The sequence below is a fragment of the Sciurus vulgaris genome (assembly GCF_902686455.1).
Source record: "Sciurus vulgaris genome assembly, chromosome: 11".
NCBI lineage: Eukaryota > Metazoa > Chordata > Mammalia > Rodentia > Sciuridae > Sciurus > Sciurus vulgaris.
The window spans coordinates 125,888,032-125,903,471 of NC_136472.1; positions in this window are offsets into that span (position 1 = coordinate 125,888,032).

Sequence of the window (15,440 nt, forward strand, 5' to 3'; positions counted from 1 at the left end):
TCCTAAGAGTGCCTGGGCCTTAGCATCCAGGACTCAGTTCATTTGTAGACATGGTTGCCCACACAGTGGGGTTCAGGGAGGCCAGCCCAGCCTTTGCCACCCACATGCTGCATGCACCTCACTGTCTGCCCTGGCCTTCCATCCATCTTGACAATTACCTGCCAGATACACAGGGTGTCATCAGAAGACTTTACAGAAGCACTTCATTCCGGGTAAATGTGGTTTATCACACTCAGTGTTTCCTGGGATAGCGTTAAAAACAGACTGTTGTTCATGGTCATCCCCACCTGATCTAGGACCTTGAGCAGGAGATCTGGGGTGGAGTCTGTCATCTGTGATCTTGGCTCTCACCATGTGGTCCTGAGGTGTCAGAATCCCCAAGGGTCTCAGTGTACCCTCCCACACTTCATCCAGACCTCCTGAGTCAGGAATTCTGGGGGTGGTAGGACAGCAATCTGGTCTAAGATGCTCACCAGGGTTCTAATGCATGGTGAAGTTTGAGAAGCAGTTTTAGCAGTGGGTCTTGCCACTCCTGAGAGTGTGGCCGTGGACTAACAGCATCACCAAGTGATGCCTTTACTAGGCATCCAGGCTGAAGTTTACAGGGATGCCCTTGAACCTACAGTCCTGGCAGGATCCTGGAAACCTGCCTGGATTTACAGACACATTTGATCCCTCAAACCAATGGAGTATCGATATCTTCAAAATGATTATGGAGCCAAATCTGGGGTCACTTCTGGCTGGAGATCAGTAGAATAGGCCTAGGACATCGCTCCATGCTCATTGGTAATGCATCTAATGCAGATAGTAATCACTAGTACCAACAAAGTCAGAGTCCACAACAGGGGTGCCACCAGACTGCTGGAAAAGTGACTGCCTGGCCTGCTGCAGCATGAGCCTGTCTTTCACTGGAGAGCCTTGGGGAGGGACTTTGGCCAACACTGTTTTGTGTATGTCTGCATTTTCGATTCAGGAAGTCTTAGCTCAAAGCATATGACACAAAATTCAATTTAATTAGTGCAGGCTGCTGTGATTGCAAATTCACCAAGCGGGGAATGGAATGAATAATGTATTCTTAGACTCACTTACTGTAATTGTAGCCTAGAGTAAAGGTGTTGAGAACAAGAGACAGCCCCTCACCCCAACCCAAGCAGTCAGTCAGGGCTGCCTGCCATGCGATTGCACTGCACAGAGTCCATGCCTGCGCTTGGCTTTATGCTCCTCTGTTGCTCTTGGAGACTTCATGATTTTTGAACAATGAGCCCTGCATTTTGGTTTTGCACTGTGTCCCTTGAATTATGCAGTTGGCCCTGCAGCTTTATGTACCTGGCCATTCTCTGGGCAGCCTAAGTGGAGTTACAGAATGTGAACTGGGCTGTAAGAGGCTGTAAGATGGTATTGTGAGGTGAGACGTGGAGTCCCCAGGTGTAGCTGGGACTAAGTGAGGAGGAGGAGGTAGTGCGAGGCCAAGGCGCTCCCTGTGTACCCATGCGCAGCAGCCCAGGCTTCACTGGGACAGCACAGTGCTGTGGTTGGTCCCCACCATTCCAGTGCACTCCGTGGAGTCCCTGATTGACTAGCTTTTTTGTTGTTGCTGGGATCTCCTATTTAAAATTCAGTGAACGTTGAACTCAGGGTCTGTATGTTGCACCATAGTGCATCCTACCCAGACCTGGATTCCGCAGGAATCACAGTGAAATCTGCATTAGCGAGGGTGGAACTGATAGAAGAGGGAAGGTTTCAAATCCTGGGTCTGTTGCAGGGCTGCAGACTCAGAGCCACGGAGGCTGCTGTTCAGGCTTCCAGCCACACGATGGCAGTGTTGCACTGATACAGAGGAGAGGGCTGCTCAAGGTGGGGCAGGTTCACTGGTTCCTGCAAAGCTGCCTTCTGCTGCTTTCCAGTCACCCTTCAGTGCAATACAAGTGGCGCCTGTCTCAGGCTGAGCATCCCTGGGCACGATGCCTTTCTGTCAGTCCTCTAGCCCCAATAGTGCCACTCCCACTTCAGTCTGCAGCCAGGACGCACAGGCCCTCAGCATTGGGACGTGGAGAATGACACATAACCAGGCAGGCTCAAAAGATGTTCTGGGAGTTGAGAACAGAAGGGTCACCTGTGACGAGGCAGGTGTTACCTGTGTAAGTGGTAAGCAAGGTTGAAACCGGATCCCATGAGACACAACAGACACTTGAGACAGCTGCTCCAGGACATCTATTACCAGTAGGCACATCTGTTCACAGTTCACAGGCTGTGGAGGTAGAGTGGTGTGTGTGTGTGTGTGTGTGTGTGTGTGTGTTCGTTGGGATCAAACTCCCAGTCCTAGCAGTATACTGATTAAATTGGTTAACTATACCACAAGGACTTGATGTGGCTGTGGTACAGGGACACCCCCGCACCCAGGGGCATCCAAGGTGCTTACGGATTCTGTCAGTTGCATGTGAAGAAAAGTTGTTTTTCCCTTTTCCAGGTTTGGAATCATTGTGTGTGTGTGTGTGTGTGTGTGTGTGTGTGTGTATGTGTGTGTGTGTATGTGTGTGTGTGTGTGTATGTGTGTGTGTGTGTGTATGTGTGTGTGTGTATGTGTGTGTGTATGTGTGTGTGTGTGTATGTGTGTGTATGTGTGTGTGTATGTGTGTGTGTATGTGTGTGTGTATGTGTGTGTGTGTGTATGTGTGTGTGTGTGTGTGTGTGTGTGTGTGTGTGTTTTGCCCACCTGCAATCACATTTAAGGGAAATTGGCACTTTGAACCAGTGATTCTTAGACATTTGAATTTCTTGGATCTGTAAAACAAAAGGAGAATTCAGCATTTAGGGGGGAATGGCGTGTTATCTAAGTTATTTATTTCTTTTCTTTTCTTTAGCCAGGGTCTTGCTGTTACCCAGGTTGGCCTTGAACTTGTGATCCTCCTGCCTAAGCCCCCACATAGCCAGGATTACAGGTGTGGCCCACCATGCCCAGTTCCCTAGATGTTCTAAGTGCTCTATTATATTTATTTTATTTTATTTTATTTAAGCCTCAAAATAGCCCTATGATCATTCCCACTTTATAGATAGAAAACCAAGGAACCAAGTCTTTGAATGACCTACCCAACATCCCACATTTGAAGGAATATTGGATTTAGGACCCATAGTAATCGGGCCCCAGAGCCTATACCATTAGGCACCACTGTATTTCACCATGTAGTCATCACAGATTTTATGCCATTTCTTTTTTTAAAGTGGAGTGTGACCGCTGTGTGAAGATTTTTAAAAGAAATTATGCTGGTGTTGTGTTACTTAAAATCATTTATTACTAAACTATCATTGGTGCATAATTAGTATACAGAGAATACTCATGGATATATGTTGAAGTTGAATAGTCCAAATTGACACAATAATTTCTTCACAACAGTTTAAAGAATATTTTTCTGATTTGAAAAAAGTTAACACACATTAATTGTTACTGATTTGCAAACCAAGTGAAAATATCACACTTGAGAAAATGCGTTAGTGTTGCTAAGTATGGAGTTACAAAATGTAATGTCTCCTGAGATTCTGCATCACTGCCATTGGCTTAGTCATCCGACACACTGTCCTCAGCGCTACTCATATAGGTGTGTTTACTGTTAGAGCTGCAGTGCTCTAAACAAACCACACAGGTTGGCTTTCAGGAAAATACTGACCATGGCAGTACACCGAGAATTCTAGACTGGTGGCTTGCAATGTGTGAGAAGACAAATGTGCATCCACGTGGCCCTGGTGAGCACACTGCTACTGCTTCTTCTTCTTCTGCTTCTTTTCTTCTTCTTCTTTTTTTTTTTTTGCACGAGGGGTTGAACCCAGGGCACTTAACCACTGAACCACATCCCCAGCCCTATTTTTTGTTTTATTTAGAGACAGGGTCTCACTGAATTGCTTAGCACCTCACTTTTGCTGAGGCTGGCCTTGAACTTGTGATCCTCCTGCCTCAGCCTCCTGAGCTAAGATTACAGGTGTGCCCCACTGTGCCTTGGTGCTGTTTACCTTTTAAGAGGCATGATGATTACCATGCAATGATTACCTGCTTAAAATTTATAAATTAGTTTTTGGACTGAAAAAAGAGGGTGTGACAATTAAGCAGTGAAATACAGTATGTGCCAGTATGGATATTTATCCACCCCATCTCATATATTTTTCACATGCTTTCACCATTTCACAAAGAAAGGAAATTTTAATATGTAGATGAAAGTAGATCATCCTTTTAGTATAAGATAGTCTTTTAAATGTTTCAATGTGGGGGCACTCTTTATTTTCTTCATTTTTTCCTTTGTACCATAGATCACCATCTCAGGGCAGCAGATATGTTTGGACCATTATTTGATAAAGATCACTCTAAATAGTGAAAATCCTAATTTAAGATTTCAATGAGCCTGACTGTCCCTTTCTGGTCCCCACCCTTCTCCATCCTGAGTTCCATCATCCCTCTCCTGTAGCTTGGAGACCATATGTTCATTCTATCCTTTCCGCTCACCTCCCATCATTTCCTAAAAAGCCAGTTTCCAGGCGTAGGCGGAATCAGTCCCATTGTCTGTTTGTTCCATTGTCTCAGCATCTTCCAGCAGGAGGGATGTGTGTATTTTCCTGGGATATGAACTCAACTTTCCCTTCCCCTTGGCACTCGGTACTTTCCCTCCCTACCCGCTGCCTTCACCTTGGAGGTTATCACTATTTCCCCTGCCCACGCCCCTGTGATCAGGAATAGCTCAGTCCTTGTGCCAGACGTCTCTGGAACTTCATATGGTCTTATTTAACTCAGTAGGGGAATTCTTCCATCTTCGGAGAAACTCTTTTTCCATAGAGCTGCAAGAACATGGTGTGCAGTGTGAGGGAGGAGAAGGAGCAGGTTTGCTAGGGGAGGGTGGAGGTCTCTCTCCATACAGAAGTGCATTCAGAGGACGGTTCCCCTGGGCTATCTGACCTGTGAAGTTCATAGTCCAGGTACTGTCCTAATAGCTTAGGAGGACAACATGGCACATTTGTACAGAAATGTTGTAGGAAAAAAAGGAAAATGTTTGAAATGTGCCACTCCATTGTACAAAGTGGTTAACCTAGGTATTTATATAAATGAAGTTGGAAAAGCTATTCATGAATTCAACAACTCAGTGATTGGGACTATGGCGGCTTCTCCTCCTCCTCCTCTTCCTCCTCCTCCTCCTCCTCCTCCTCCTCCTCTTCCTCCTCCTCCTCCTCCTCCTCCTCCTCCTCCTCCTCTCCTTCTTCTTCTTCTTTTTTGTACCAGGAATTGAACTCAGAGGCATTAATCACTGAGCCACATTCCCAGCCTTTTTATTTTTTTATTTTGAGACAGGGTCTAAGTTGCTTAGGGCTTTGCTAAGTTGCTGAGTCTGGCTTTGAACTTGCGATCCTCCTGTCTCAGCCTCTCAAGCCGCTGGTATTACAGGTGGGGATCATCATGCCTGGCCGGTACTATGGATTCTTGAAGAAGGATGTGAAGCAGGACCCCGGGTGGGCATTCAGCCAGAGGCAGGGTCCAGAACTTGCCCAGAGCCAGGGGAGAGAGAGCGTGGGAGGTCGCAGGTTCTGCTGACCAGCTGGGGCTGAGCCTGCCTGGGCCCTTTTCTGGTATGTACAAGGACTTTTCCCTGAGGTTTTCACTGCTCAGTGGAACATGTCTCCTGGGAGAGCAGCTGTCCTGCTGGAGACATCCTTTTAGAACTGTTAAGAATACCACCATCAAACTTCATAGTAGGAAAGAGCCTCAAATTCAAGGTAACCCAGGCCAGCCTCCAGGGAGGACTTTGCATCCCTTTTTTAACGTGGTGAGAGCAGGGACAGGGAACTTGCTGTGCCTTCACCCCATCTTTGTACTCTGTCCTTGCCAATGGGATTAGAAACTGTCTCTGTCTCTCTCTCACTGGGTGTTGGAGCTGGATAGCATCAATTATCCGCTCAATAGTATCTGATAAGGGGCGGAAACAATCAGCAGTGTGTGCCAAGCAGGCAGTAGCCAACACACCGCTTCGTCCTTACCGCAGTAGGGAAGGAAGCGGATGGGTCCTAAAGAAGATGGGTTGTTCGCATTGACAGCAGAGGAAACAGTTCCTAGCGATCCTACAAGTACCTTCTTCAAGGTTCAGCAGGAAGAGAAGAGAAAGGAGGGACCCCTGCTGGTTGCTCCCAGGATGAAGTCAGCACGCCCTGCCGAGCCCAGGCCCTCTCCACCTGGACTCGGAGATGCTGGACCCAGCGCTCTCTTGCCAGGTAATAAATCCACTGGCTGAAACACACGTAGAAAAGGCCAAAGGAACTTTCACCAGCTGGGCTCTGAAATGGTTCCTCCGGCATTTCCAAATCTTTCCCATTCGCATTTCCTTGGCTACCCCCAGCAGCCCCTGGGCATTTCCCTTTCTCAGGGGCCAAACCATCTGCTCTCTCTTACTTCTCCGCCTGGGGCAGTGTGGACTGGAGGGAGAAATGTTTCCTTGAGGTCTTGGCCATGGGTAGCAGAACGCCGTGTTCTGTGCTCGGGTTCAGAACAACCAGCCTCTGCCCCTCATCTTCCTCCCCTGAGCCTTTCATTCCTGCTGAATGTGCTTGGCTTTGGGGGAAGAATAAACAGAGGGAGCAGAACCCAAAAGGGTTGGGGGACCTTGGCCTGGAGCCAAGGGGGTAGGGGGAGGCTGGGGGGAAGGAGAAGCAATAGAAATTCTGCTGGCATTGGGTAAGTAAGGTGGGTCCTCCTGAGCCCAGGGCAACCCTCTTTGCTCAGATTTTCCCATCCCAAGGAAGACCCACATTGAACCTGGATAGGGATACACAAATATAGCTAGAACCCCAGAGACAAGGATTTTCATGGATCCCAAGGAATGGAGCAAGAATCAGAACTGAAAAGATAATTTCATTTTGTTCTAGTTGAAAGGTTTTTGAAAGACAAATTGGTTAACATTTTGAACGGTTTAATTGGGTACTTAAGTTAAAAGCCTTTTGATACTAAATGTTTTCTAAGTTTGGCTTAAGGGTAAAGAAAGATCATTTTGGTGTATTTTAGTTCCTGCCCTGCAGTTCATTCCAGGTGAGAGCAGTAGAGGGCGCTCACACACCACATTTTAGTGCCGTCAGTAGCTGGAGCAGGGTCGTGGAATAGAGGTAAGGTCTAAAGGATGAACTTTTCTGCAGCCTCTCTCTCCCCAGAGCCCCCGCCCACACAGTTTATGGTGCATCTTGGCGGAGCACGGATGTCAGGCACCTGTGCTCCCATGACTGGAAACACCAGGTTTGCATGCCATTGTGAAGGCATCTTTCCCGTGGCTGACTCTACAGACTTTCCTCTGCCCTAACCTTTCACCCCAAGGCGTGAACACTGCAAAGGCAATGGCACAAATGGCCTGTTGTTTGTGCACACAATGGGCACACTCACCGTGCTTTGGGAAGACTGGCAGACTCTTCTGGAGTCCCACAGGTGTTTCTTGAGCTCATGAACTGGATGGCCTGCCCTGTCCATGTGGAGCAAGCCTCCCTGATGGGACATTGCAGAGAGCGAAGGTTGGAACACTGGCTCCCTGGCAGATTCCTAGGCTGGAGTAGGTTTATGGGAGGCCAAGGGAAGTTGGGATCATGGTCACTGCCATGGGGAACCAAGAATTCTGCTTATTCTGTTTTCTCTCCTCTTATGGCTACAAAGAGCACCAAGAGGCTCCTCAGATCACCTTTGCCCAAGCTTTGATTTCATCCCATTTAATGTATTGAAATCTTTACATCTCTAAAGCTTTTCTTCTGTAGGTTAAATGACATAAGTCTTTTAGGTTTTCTTTTCTAGCCTTTTTTTTTTTTTTTTTTTTTTTTTTTTAATAATTCTGGAGATGGAACCCAAGGCATTCACATGGCCAAGCAAGTACTTTACCACTGAGCTACTCTACCAGGCTCTTTTCTAGCTTTTTAACTATGACCACTCAAATCAGATACTAGGGAAGTTGATGAAGATTTGGGGCCGGGGGTTGCAAAAGTCCTGCCAAGTACCACTCTTGGTATTAATGCCTCAAAGCACATCTAAGAGCTATTATTAGCTTGACTGCTCTGTAACACAGATCGTAATGGGGTGCTTCTCTTCATTATGAGGATGGAAATGACAGGGGGAGGTAGAAAGTATACTGAAGTTCATATATTATACTTAAGTTTTTTGTTTTTGTTCTTGATACAGGGTCTCCCTATGTTGCCCAGGCTGGCCATGAACTCCTGGGCTCAAGGTATCCTCCTGCCTCAGCAGAACTTTAGGGGTACACCACCATGTCCAGCTATACTTTTTTTTTTTTTTTTTGTGGAAAGAACTATAACTTAATTGCCAGACTTCCGTGACTGCCAATTTCCAGTGGCTTTACATTCCCATCTCTTCATTTGTTTATCTGAAGAATATGCACTGACATTTTACTAGGTGTCAGGTTTTGTTCCAGGCACAGGGCTACAGCTGTGATCTTCACAATAACTCCCGGACTACAGTGAGGCAGAGGGAAGCGAAGTGGCTCTCATGCCAAACCCTGCCTCCTGACTGCAAGAGCAGTGAGCACTTCCCTGCTCCATGCCACCTGCCCTGGGAGAGGAGGAGAGAACCTCAGCGAGGCATGGAGCCCAGCTGAGTGCTCCGTAAACACCAGAAACACCCACTCAGATGTGGTTTTGGCTCTGGAAGGGTAAGCATGTTTGGTACCGCATGTCTCTGTCATCCTAGAGTCACATGACCTTAGATGCAGTCTGAATTCTATCCCTCCTTGACCTTCCCAGATGCCTTCTGATCTCCTTGGGGTTAGTGAGCCTCTTCTGTTTTGTATGTCAGTTATTCATGGGTCTGCACTGCAGATAACTTCTGGGAAGAGGGGGCCAAACCTTGGTGTCCACACTGGACACAGGTCGGATAACTTCAACATGCTTAGAGATAGCCTCAGGGAGAGAAAAGGACCACGTTCCACAGCTCAGGAGCTCAGGTACTGAGTGAGGCTATTGGCAGCTGGTACCCACTGGGCACTGGGCATTGCCAACAAAGCTAAGCTGCCTAGTGTTTCCTCTGACCTTGGCTCTGTTCACCCTCCTCCCCTCCAACCAGTGCTTGCTGGCGGGAGAGGAACTGGAAAACCCACCAGCACATACAAGAGCTGGGATAAACCAACAACTGTGGGAACGGATCCAGGGGAGAGAGAATCAGCAAATTGGGGAAAACTCTCCCAAACTTGATGCCTGTAAAGAGCAAGGGGTTGGAATGTTTGGCTCTGGAGTGGGGGTTGCTGGCAATAGCCAGGAGAGGAATGTGAGGGGGGAGTGGCAGGCTCACTCGGGAGCACACTGTTTTTACTTGGACCTGAAAAGCCTTTAGGTCCCATGGGCTTCAGGGGTGGAAGCTCGGGGACATATGGTCCTACCAGGGTCTAGTGGCAGTCCTGGGAGTGGGCACTTGGGTGGGCATAACTAATAGTTACAGTAGCACTCCAAGATCATGAAGAGGACCAGGGCTCTCCATCTATGGAGCCCTCTGCCCCAAACTCTCTAAATGGAGAGAAATGTCATATACATGTATATATGTATGCATATTTGCCTTATAATGTACAAAGTCAGAACAAATATCTGGAGTGAATTTGTGCCAGTCTCTTTCTCTTGAGATCACAGGGAAACCACTGCCATATCTGAGAGGGATAGTGGAATTCTCATAGGTGTCACACGTAGGTATGTGGGGTGCTGTGGACTCCCAGCTCTGGAGAGAAATTATGCTCATGTGTGTCAGCACCTCTTGGGTACTGGTAGATACAATCAGTGCCTGCTTTTTCCATGCACAGGTACACTGCTTCCTGCTTAGATCTAATCCCCTTCATAAGCTTTCTTCAGGGCAGGTATGTACATTTCCTCACCTGTCAGGAAGTTCTTGGGGAAGAGAAAGGGCCTTATGAAGCCACTTCGCACTGACTGGGTGAAGCAGATTACATGCTTGCCAATACGGCTGCATGTGCATGCACTCCAGGGCTAGCAGGCACAGATGTGTGTTCAGCCAGTCCCCTGTAGGAAGGGAAGGGATCCATCTGGGTATTTGACATGCACAGGTCTTCTAAATGGCATTTTAAACTCTCAGAAGTCAAAATATGGATATGAATAATGAGCTCGGCTCTTAACGGTGACAACTAAAACCCTACTACAACTGCCACTAGCACCTGGCTTTTAACTCAGAGCAACCTGCTCCTTGGCCTGTGATGGGGAAGGAGAACTCCTCTGAGTGTGTCCAGAAAATGACACCTCGTGTGCCTGGAAACAACTCCTCCTCCTCCTCCTCGGGCAGGGCAGAGCTAGCTCCATTCTGGCTTCACACCAGGGTGGGAATCCTGCCTCCCTCTCCCCTGCAGGGGTGGCACTTGTGTCCCCCTGCCGGCAGCCCTATCGCCCTCTCCTCTTTTGGACCTTAACTGCCACTTTCTCTCTTGGCCATCCTGCCTAAAACTGCCCACCTGCCCCCCAACACACCCTTTCCCCTTGGCACTCACTACTAACACACTGGTCTTGTTTACTGTAGTCACCTCCCACCAACAAGTCCACAAGGACAAATCTGATGCTCTAGTCATAGTGCCTGGTGCAGCACTCACTCTGTGTTTATTGAAGGAAAGGAAGAGGAATTGCAAGCAGCACAGAATTAGGACACAAGAAAAGTCTTTGGGACTTTCAATTCCATTGACTTGGTTAGTAGAAGCTGAATTGTGCTAGAAAGGTAAAAACTAAGTAACCAGCTAAAGAACTTACTTTGCATGACTATTCCTAGGGGGAAAAATTCCCTGTTCATTCAAGTCTGAAATTCATTCAACATTTTTGTTTTTGGTGGTGGTGGGGATGGAACCCAGGGCCTCAGGCATGCCAAGCATGCATCTCCCACTGTGCTACACCACAGCCCTGATGTTCAGCTCTGGAACTGGCTCAGAACTCAATCGGATTCATTTATTCCTGGACACAGTTCCCCTTCAAAAACAAAGGCAGCTTGCCTGAGCATTTGAAGAGGTCACATGTGTAATATGGATAGAGCTTAGAACACAGCAGGTGTTCTGAGAATACTGGTCCGAGCAGGTTCACTGTTCCAGATGAGTCATGGACTTGGGCTCCCAGGCGTACCACAACCTTCCCATAGCCAGCTGCTCATTTCAGCCCTGATGTCACCAACACACATCTCTCTCCAGCCTCATGTCTGTATCTTCTTTTGGACTCATGTTCTGATGCTAATTCCTTAGTGAATTCAGTTAACTGTATGCATTCCCTTTACCTTATATTTGTTTTTAATCTTTCTATAGAGAGCTCTGATCTTGTTGCTGATCAAACACGTTTCCAAATCTTCAGAGCTTCTCTGATCTGGCCCCAGTCTAGTTTATAGCACTTCCTTCCATTCTTCCCCTTCAGGGGTGCTGTACATTAAACTACTTTCATTCCCCACCACTCTTCCTCTTAGGTTTAGTGCTGTTTTCTGGACTGGTGTCCCTCCTCTTCATTCCTGTCCTTCACTCCTCCAAATCCCTAAAACACCCATTTTGGGGTTTCTCTCATGGCATCTCATTTGTTATTTTCTCTAATTCTTCAGAAACCATAAGCTCCATAAAGGCCAGAGACTCCATTCATTCAATCAACCCTGGGCCTGGAGATCCCTTGGGACAAAAGACAGTTATGGTCAATTATCAGGTAACAAAAGTGCAGAGTGTTAAGTGAATGTCGAGTGTGTTCCAACTAAATGGAGAGGGCTCGCAGAGGGTGTCTGGAAGTGACTGCAGTATGGACCTGATGGATGAGAAAACCAGGCAAAGATGGTGAATGGATGGGGGACCAGCAGACACTATTCTAGAAAAGTTTGGGACAATTCTGGCTGGCTGATAGCAGTTGTTCTGAGGATTAAAGTCAGCATCCATTCATAATTATCCTAGCCTTATATTTCAGACCCTCATGTAAAAACGAGCAAGATTCAGATGAATTTGCTGATGACACAGTTGAGGCAGATCACCAGGCAACGGAATGAAAATAATTCTAGGTATCCTGTCCCGAAGTTCCCTATGTACCTCTAAGCATTGTGGCAGATTGAGCTTATAATCACTTCTAAGCAATAATCATTTATCTGATAGTGTTGGAGTTGCACTCTGCCAGGTTCTGCAAAATATGACACGTAAATACAAGGGATAACACCTGAATGCAAGGACTGAGTCAGGCGAGGGAGACACACCAGTGTGTTCAATACCAGTTTTTTTTTTTTTTTTTTTTTTTTTTTTTTTTTCATACTGGGGATTGAACTCAGGGGCACTTAACCACTGAGTCACATCCCTAAACTTTTTTTTGGGAGGGGGGTACCAGAGATTGAATTTAGGGGCACTCGACCACTAAGCCACATCCCCAGCCCTATTCTGTATTTTATTTAGTGACGGGGTCTCCCTGAATTGCTGAACACCTCGTTTTTGCTGAGGTTGGCTCTGAACTTGCGATCCGCCTGCCTAAGCCTTCCACGCTGCTGAGATTATAGGCATACGCCACCATTCCAGACAATACCAATGTTTTGTAATCGGAGAAGACTTACAAAGTGGTTACTATATGTCAGTTTCTGTCGTAAGCATTTTATATATAACATTTAATTCTCACAACTACCCTATGAGAGATTCGTAAAACACTGTTACTGAGAAGTGGTCTGACAGAGTTAAATAAAATCTATCATTGGGACGAACAGGAAGGACCCCCCAGTCCCAAACTGGAGGAAGGAGGGAGTGGGAAACGAGGCTGAGGGACGTGTGTTCCCAGAGGGGTGAGGCCTGAGCTTTCTTGAAAGTTCGGGGGAAGCAAACTTGGAAGGGGTTCTGGAAAGGGAGGTGGGAGATTTGAAGCAGGATGATGGCCTGATTAGAATTATTTTAGTAACAATGTGAAAAATGGACTGGAAAGGGGCCTAATTTAGGAGAAGGACTAGCAATTGGGAAGCTGCTGTTGTTACTAGGACAGAAGCAAGAGCTAGAATTAGGTTTGTAGCAGTAAGGTTGAAAAAATAAATGATGGAAAATGTTATGAACAGGGATGGGGAAGATAACCCAGTGAAAGTACCACCTAGGCAAGAACACAGATAAAACAAAGAACAAAAGAAAAAAACCCCATCAATCCACATCTTTAGAAAAGTCTTGAGTATCCAGGTGTGGTGGCACATGCCTGTAATCCCAGTGAGTTTGGGAGGCTGAGGCACGAGGGGTGCAAGTTCCAGTCCAGTCTCAGCAATTTAGTGAGACCCTGTCTCAAAATAAAAAATAAAAAGGACTGGGGATATAGTCAGTGGCTGAGCACCCTTGGGTTCAATCCCCAGTACCACCAAAAAGTTATGAGCAATTGTTTTCACACTGTAAGAACAAGTTACAACACTCTCCTTTTAAGAACACTGGATCCTGGCATAAAAGATATAAAATAACCCACCTGCATAATTTAATTCACATTTCCCTCCCTCAAGGCCTTGCTTCACAAAATGCCAGTCCAAAAGAACCATAATGTTAGAACTGGCAGGGCAAAAATGTTCCTGGCTTCTTTTCCAAATTCATGTGTTTGGAGGGGAGCAGAGTCCACCCAGATACAGACTCTGTTCAAAACCTCTGAGATGCCTGCCGTGCTAGTAGCCTTGAGCTAATCTCTCAAAATGGATAGGAAGGGCACAGACTCTTCATGGATCACACTGTATTTCTTACTTTTCCTGCTATTTCCTTGGGTTTCTGAAGATCAAATTCCTTTATAAACTGAGAAACCTAACAAGGCTTTTTAACTAATTTCTAAGTAGATTCAACAGCTCTGCTCCTGCACAGACACAGGACTCACTATGCGTACTGGTGTTTGGATTGCCAAGCAGAGCGTTTTCTGCCTCAGCCCCTAATTTAAAATGAACTCTGGGGATTTTATTTGGTTGAGATCTTTTCTTGTTATGTTCTAAATCAGTTTCCCCAACAGAGAGTCTTTAGATGGCAAAAATCACCAGAGGCAATTCGTTTGAGGCAGCCCTATCCTAGGGGTCTGTGTGTGGTGGTACTAAACCTAATTTTTCAGATTCTCTGGTAAATGAGACTCACTCACTAAATGACTTCCAGTTAAAAGCAGCAAAAATGTTGTGGGAAAAATTAGGCATGGACAGAAAGGTGGGGGGTTGTATGTGGAAGCTCTGTAAAATGATTCTAATGCTAACTCTGCTCACAGCCTCTGCCATGACTTGTTCTCCTACCTAGAAAATAGGTAGGTATAAATATTTCAATATTTTTGGTGCAAAAGTTTCAAGTAAACCCATTGGAATGTAAGGGAATAGCAGCAGCGGCAACAAAACAGGTTTCCTGTTGTCCATAAGGGTGTTCAATTATTAGTTTGCTTAAGAAATTTCTTGCTAGATTGACTATGCCCTTACTTTTTCCATTTGTATAAAAGTTTACTTATATTAAAAAAAATTGTATTATAATTTGGGATTTGGTATTTAAAGTGCAAGTTTCCCTCCTTTAAATTCCTGGTGTGTTTACAGATATAAAATGTTGCTAATTTTGTCAGTTTAGTACTTAGAATAAACTTTTCTATTCAAAAGAGAAAAACTCAATGGGACTGGGACTATAGCTCAGTGGCAGAGCGCTTGCCTAGCATGTGTGAGACACTGGGTTCAATCATTAGCATCACATTAAAAATAAACAAAATAAAGGCATTCTGTCCATCTTTAACTACAAAGAAAATTTTAAAAACCCCTCATATTATTAATTTCAACTCAACAACTGAGGAAATACACATCTTCAACTATTTTAGTATTATTCACTGAAAAGAATATGCAACCACAGGATAAAATTATTTTAAATTCTACACTTTCCTCTGTGGCTCAGCTACTGAGGAACCAATAGTTTGCTGACCTTGAATTGTTTGGTAAATTTGTTAAAAATACTTAATATACTCAATGAATGAGAGAGAGGGCTCTTAAAATTTACCCTTTTCTTCTCTGAACTTAATGAACTAAAATGGTCCTGGTTGGTTGAGGTCAATAAAATTGGGGAGGTGGCTCAGTAGTGGAACTTCTCTAAGCACATGTGAGGACCTAGGTTCCATCTGTGTGGCACCTCAAAAATGGACAAAAAATTCTTTGTCTGTTACTATCAGTATTGTCAAAATCTCAAGATAAATCCAGTTAGGAAGCCCTTCCTTTTGGCTCTCCTAGGCTCCTCACCTATGTAATAGGGCTACTTTCCTTGCTAGGTACCTATTTGCATTCTCTCGTAACTTATCACTGAAAAGCAATAATAGGTTTCTGGTCATTATTAAGTATGAAACAATTAAAAAGAACTCAGAACAACTTCTAAAGAGGCAACCCACCACTCCTTAAACAGCTTTACACAGGAACCCAGTTCAAAGCTCCAGGACCTGATGAGTTCCTCTAACCAGCCTCCTTTATAGCCCCTCCCAATCTTGGGTTTGGTGTTTGT